We start from the raw sequence: 7,233 nt of genomic DNA, 5'->3' as shown, positions 1-7,233 counted from the left end.
TACACTTCTCCGTAACAAACGACTTTCCCAACTGCTTAGGAGAGTTGATGGTCAGGTTATATAATCCCGGAAACTTCTTTTTACTTTCAGAATTTTATTTTCCTGCGATTGCATACAATGAAGATAAGATTGAAATGATGGTGTTTTTTAAACAACAACAACAACTGCAGTACAAGGAGATTTCTGGAAGCAGAGTTTCCTTTGAATGTGTGTCTCAGTCACTCAGATAAGTCCACAAATTTGTCACATTTGACACTTTTCGTGTATCTGTTAAACCAAGGTTTCCCAAAGTTTTGAGTTCATTGACCCTTTGACCATCTTATAAAGTTGACATTGGCTATTCTTAGGAATGTACATGAATTAAAATCAATAAAAAATGCTGCATTGCAGAATCATCTTATTAAATCCAGATCTTCCTCATTGGCAAGGTACTCTTCCCCTTTATTTCTGAGGCTTATCGTTCCCAATTATTTTTTGTGTGCTGTACCTTGTTTCCTTCTTTTCCATGACGAGGCTCTTTCCAACCCCTGGGTCTATATTCACCTGCTACACCGTCCCATCCACCCTAGCAAGTATCAAGTACTTTGGAAAACTCCGCACTAAACTTTGTGAGTATTACACCATCCTCCCAAAAAACACCTCCCTAGAAGTTGCCAGGACAACAAATGGTGTTCAATCCAACTCTTCTGCTTCTGCAATGCAAGCACGGAATAGCAGTGCCCCATTTTTCCTCTGCCTTCCCCAATTCTGCCCAGCAACATGCCTGTTATTTCAAGCCTTAGCTTCACTTAGTCAGAGGCAACAAATTATGCCACATAGTTGAATTGCTGCCATGAAACAGCAAGTCTGGAACTGTTCCGTGTTCCATTATCTGCCCAAGCAGCTTTCTATGTTATTATAGGCTTATTATTATATTTGTGGTGTGTGTCTTTCCCTCAGTTCTGCATAGTTACATTAAAGCTTAAGTCCACAAAGCTAGGACAGCTGATAGACGAATGAGGACACTTCATATACCCAGAGCAATGTAGTAGTTACTACTGGTTACTTTGTCCTCTGAAAAAGGGGGCTACACAGATCACTGCCCTCCATGTATGCGGAGATCCTAATATCAAAACACGAACAGGATTGCAGGATCTGCTCCATGAGATCTCTTTTCTTTGTTTTCTGGGTCAGCCTGAAGTTAACTAATTGGAAATCTAAAACAATGGGCTGTGCACATTATTTATTTATTACATTGAAAGTCCCACCTTTTTCACACTTGTAGTTTTGGATATAATGGAGATGTAAAATATTTGGATTATTGTAGGAGGAAATGGTTAACAAAAGGACCCACAAAGGGGAGGAGGGAAGTCCAGGAGATTCTTTGGAATCTTGTTTATATGTTGGTTATTGGATAATTGATTGTAAAACTTCAAACTGAAAAACTAAAAAAATTTTTTGAAAAAGAACGTCCCACCTTTTTCTCCAAAGTGCTCAAGGCTACATACATAGTTCCTGCTTGGGAGAATGTAAAAAGAACTCTGTTGGATGCCTATCTAGGTCTGGAGTACTACTTTCCCACAGCAGGGCATGAGCACAATAGCGCCTTCCCAACTCGGATAGCCAGAAACTAATACTTATAGGCATACAACCATTGTGATTAGAAGCAGTGTTTTGTTTCTTAGAGGGTACTTAGAGGTACTTGAGGGTATGTGGTACTGGCATGCCTTTTTGTTGTTAAAAAGTGTGGCACTTACTGTAACAACTTCATGATGAGTACTAGCATCTATTTCTCTAGAAAAAAAAGCACTGATTAGAAGACATTAGATTTGTCCTCCATTGAATTTATCTAATCCTCTTTTAAAGCTGTCCAAGTTTTATGTTGTTAGGGCATTTTATTTCAGAATTTTTAACTGCTTTACGTTCAGCTGAGCAGCAATGGCAGCCACCATTATATCTTCCATTAGTGACTATTAACTAAATTCTTAGCAGTAATTTAACTATGAGCTCTTTCCTAATTGCCGCTTTTTATTCTCATGCAACCCACTGGACGGCAGTCCAGTAATGAAAGTTAGATCCTTTAAGTACCCAAAATCCCCACCAAAGATTGTTGGAAATGTCAAACTGAAGATTGGTTATAATCAATAGGCAAAAGTGTATAGGTTTTTATAAGAGTCCAGTGAAACAGAGCAGTAGTATTTATGTGCCTTAAAACTGACTTAGGGCCAAACTTCTTGTACTATTTTATACTTTAGTGCAACAGTGGGACTATAGAACTGGGGAGATGTTAACCTCCCCACTCCCATTTCTCCCATTAAAAGTAATCTCCCAAACCTATTTTTGCCCCATGACTACCTGTAGGTTTTCTCCATGGAGCAAACTGCATGAAAATTTTAAGAAGGTTAACCCCCATCCATGCTGCAATCCTGTTCCAATTCCCCTCTCATCTTCTGTAACTTTCCCCCCTCCAAATAAAAACATGAGAGATCCAAAGCTTGCATCATTTCTAGTACAATATATCACAACAAATGCAATTAATCCTGTAGCACCTTAAATGCTAGCACATTTATTGAGGCATAGGCTTGAACTGTAGTCCATAGAAATTTATTCCATACTATATTTGTTCAGTTTATAGGACTCTTTGTTGGTTCTCCAACTCCTTTAATAAGTTCAGGCTTGGCATACTAGCTATACGTCTGTCCAGTTAAAAAACAAAACAAACAGCTTGACAGTTCTTGTTTTTTAAAGAAAGCTTCATTTTTTAGGCTAAAAACATTTTTGGAATGTAAAATCCACAGATCTGATTAACTTTTTATTTAGGTTTACCAGAATGCAACATTCTACCTTAGCAGGTTGGTATTTTAAGAGGCCAATTTGGACCAAGAAACATGTCCTGGTGGTGAGCCATGATCAAGAAACATATCCACAAGTTTTTTTCTGATTCCTGTTTGAAACTAGGATCCAACTGGGTGTGGCTTGGGTATGGACTCTCGTATAGCTCAGGTTAAGACTAAACTGATGCATATTGTAAAAGTGCATTGTCCTTAGTTCAGGAAGGCTCCTTCCCCTCTATAATATTTTGGGTCTTAATAGATGGCTCTTTCCACATTAAGTATGGAGGGCAGGCACTGCCAAATTTAAATTGCCTGGCTTTTTAGATGAATAAAACTGAGCTCTCCTACACCCCTTTTGGGATATCTTTTATTCAGGGATGGGGGAACCAGCAGCCCCATCCTCAATGTTGTTAGGCTACAGCTCCCATCATCCCTGAACCCTGCCCAATAAGAGCTGAGAGTCCAACATCATCTCAAGGGCCACCCAGGGATAATGGAGCAAAGGAGGAACGAGATAGGGCAGGAGCAGCAAGCAGGGGAGCCTGCCTTTCTTCTCACGTGATGGTCATCATGTGAGTGCCCAGGACATAGGAACATTCTGAGAATCCCAGTGCAGACTCAGATCTGTAGCAGGAAGGGTTAACTGCATGGCCAGGCACTAATTAAGGGGAAAGGGGTCCCAAGCTGATCACCAGCTCCCAAGAAAAGGTGCATTCCCACGACCCTGCACCTTCTGCCCTTAAGGTAACAAGTGGGTTCTTGATATATTATTAGCCTTCACAACACTCTTCTCAACTGACAGCTTTATTAAAATGCCGTGCTAATGGACGGATCTTAAGCTTTGTCCCTACAGGCCCCACAATGCATGAACAGACCTGCCACTTGAACATGCTCAGGATTCTCTGTGGCAACAGGAAAGAATGCTGTTTTATTGCTAACAACCCTGCAGGCAAGTCTCAGCCCTTTCATTCACAACTCCTCAGTTACACAATCTTGACTTCTTCGCAGGACAGGTTTACCGGAAAAACAAGATTCATGCAGGCTTGTTTTAAAAACCAGGATACCCTTATTGTGTGGTCTGTGAAGTCAATACGGTGTAAGGGCCAGGTTTTTCCCCACAACAGGAGAGAGCAAAGAGACAACCTGCACTAAATGGGGACTGCTTGCTAGGGAGCTGGGTGTTTCCAAGACTGTCTTCTCTCATCCAGGGAAGGCTGTTCTCTTTAAACTGGCCCATCACTTCCGTGAACACCCAACTCCCAAACAAAATCCAGCGTTTTCTTCCAAGGTACTTTATGAAACATATATTCATTCATCCTCCCCTAATTATTCCTTCCTTGGCACACAGCATGCTTGCAACAATCACAAGTGCTTTTGCTATGGCCAACACTTTCCTATTTATCTTCGGCGTACTATTATATAATCAGTCTAAAGCAGAAGTGGGCAGGCATCAAAGCTTGTACAATTGTATTTTTGTTTACTAGAATGCCCAAGGTCCACCACCTAGAGCCAGGAGCAAAATAGGGGCGTGGGGGCAGAAGATACACCAAGAAATAAAAGAACAAGGCATCTCTAAGTGCATGCATAGCCCAGGAACTTGTTTTCAGAACCGGAATTTTCACGTGAAAACCACTTACTGGTTTTATCCTAGGCCTTCTTCATATCAGTAGCCTGATAAGTGTGGAGAAGAGCTTTTCATTGTTTTTGTTAAAGGACTGGGAGTCCAAAAGGCTGGCCACTCCTACTCCAAATCACCCGAAGATCTAACTGTGGACCCTGATCAACCTTCTCCCTGTACCTGCTCTTATTCTTTCGTATTACACCTGCATTTGATATCATCTTTCAATCTGAGCATACGCCATTCCCACCATCCAACTGATAAGGAGGAACGCTCCACAAGATGGTTCCACGCTGGATCTTTCTCTCCCAGTTAGCAATTGGACTTTTAATATCAATGTTTGCCAGTTTATTTCACATGAAGACACCACTGGCACAAATCTAACTAGCAACACCCTCATAAAACCTGTTTAGGCAGCTGGTGACATCGCACCAACCAGATGGACAAGGCAGAGCACAGAGGAATTTCACCTGTCTTAGGAATTAAAGACGACGCAAACTAGGTCTGGGTGCCAGTAGCTCTTCTGTGGAGCTTTTCACATTGTTCTGGTATATTCCCTAAGGCAGTCGGTGGCAGCACTCAAGGGAGAGCTGGGAAATTAGAAAATGCTTGCTGATGTTATGTGATTATTGTATGGAAATGCTTAGCTATGTGGAGCATGTGCCCAATGTTCTTAAAGACTGCCTAGAAATATATACCGGTATATATTAATAGGAAATTAAATCCTCCACTATTACCAGTGTGGCACCGCTGCTTAAACTCTAATTTACATTTTAAACAGAAAGCTACAGCAGGGAAAAGATAAGGGCAACCTGTAATTTTATTTTTGGAATTACCAACTCCCCTTTTCATTTGAGAGAGTGTTTGAAAGTCAAAATTCACAATGAGCAGGCTCAGCATAGTCAGCTGCCATCTTCAGCCTGGGTTCTTGATTAGTCAGTAAGAAATGCAAACAAATTTATTGCCTGCCAACTGCCTTATTGATGGGAAATAAAATATGTTTTAGCAGAAGTGGCATTTATAGTATTTCTAAGCCACTATTAAATAAAAGCTAAAGCAAGCAATGAACTGTTTTTAAAAACAAAGCTGGGAGACACTGTGGTCCATTGAGGACCAAGGTTTATATAGGTTCATTGAAAAGCCCTGGCCCACAGCTGTGCTTCCTGCTAAAAGGAAGATTGGTTGCAATATGGGTAGTGGGGTGTGTGTGTGTGTGTGTGTGTGTGTGTGTGTGTGTGTGTGTGTGTCACAGAGAGGGAAAGAGGAGAAACAACATCAAGATTGTGAAATGCATTTGCCCTTTGAACACAGTACATCCACAATTCAGTTTATTATGAAGGCGGTGAAGGTACTGTGTGAGTGTCTGGAGGCGGTTGGAGGATGGATGGTGGCTAACAGATTGAGGTTGAATCCTGACAAGACAGAAGTACTGTTTTGGGGAGACAGGAGACGGGCAGGTATGGAGGACTCCTTGGTCCTGAAGGACCAGGTACACAGCCTGGGAGTCATTTTGGACTCACAGCTGTCCATGGAGGCGCAGGTCAATTTGTGTCCAGGGCAGCTGTTTATCAGCTCCATCTGGTACGCAGGCTGAGACCCTACCTGCCCGCCAGAGTGGTGCATGCTCTAGTTATCTCTCGCTTGGACTACTGCAATGCGCTCTACGTGGGGCTACCTTTGAAGGTGACCCAGAAACTACAACTAATCCAGAATGCGGCAGCTAGACTGGTGACTGGGAGCGGCCACCAAGACCACCTAACACCGGTCTTGAAAGACCTACATTGGCTCCCAGTACGTTTCCAAACACAATTTAAAGTGTTGGTGCTGACCTTTAAAGCCCTAAACAGCCTCGGTCCAGTATACCTGAAGGAGCATCTCCACCCCCATCGTTCTGCCCGGACACTGAGGTCCAGTGCTGAGGGCCTTCTGGAAGTTCCCTTGCTGCGAGAAGCCAAGTTACAGGGAACCAGGCAGATGGCCTTCTCAGTAGTGGCACCCGCCCTGTGGAACCCCCTCCCATCAGATGTCAAAGAGAAAAACAACTACCAGGCTTTTAGAAGACATCTGAAGGCAGCCCTGTTTTGGGAAGCTTTTAATGTTTAATAGACTATTGTATTTTAATATTTTGTTGGAAGCTGCCCAGGGTGGCCCAGATGGGTGGGGTATAAGTAAATTATTATTATTATTAATCTCAAACACCATTTTACAGGCAAACCACAGCTTTTTTTTTAATGGATGAACCAGACTTTATTTGAACACTTGAAAAAAAATGAACATTACAAAAGGCGTATTAAAACATACCCATGTCTGAAGAGGCACAACTTTCTGCAGTAGAAAAAGAGGCACAATGAACTGAAATACTATATATACACAGTATATCTTTAAATTAGGCTACCGAACACAGCAAAATTCAGAAGGCAAGGCAGTACTGTACACGTGGTTCATAATCTACACCATTTAAAAACTACAACCATTTAAAATCTTTTAAAGAAATTTAAACACACCTTGTGTGTGCCTATACAGTGGGCCCGCCACCTATGCAAGGGTTTGGTTCTGGGGGTCCACTTCCAAAGGCTGCATTGTGTAAAGTCAGGAACCCCAGGAATGCCCCCCCCCCGCCAGAGAACCCTGCTAACTGGGTTCTCAGGAGGGCCCTGGGAGCAACCTTCTCAGAGCCTAGGAAGAAAGCCTTAAAAAGCTCTTTGCATGGCAGGAAAACCCACTGGGTGCACAGGTGGGGGTGGAAATAAATAACTGGAGAGTGGGGAATAGTGCACTTCCCCCACTCTTCGTTTATTCCCC

This window comes from Zootoca vivipara, chromosome 4 (assembly GCF_963506605.1).
Source record: "Zootoca vivipara chromosome 4, rZooViv1.1, whole genome shotgun sequence".
Classification (NCBI taxonomy): domain Eukaryota; kingdom Metazoa; phylum Chordata; class Lepidosauria; order Squamata; family Lacertidae; genus Zootoca; species Zootoca vivipara.
The sequence above is the reverse complement of the archived record's forward strand: the minus strand, read 5'-3'. Positions refer to the sequence as shown.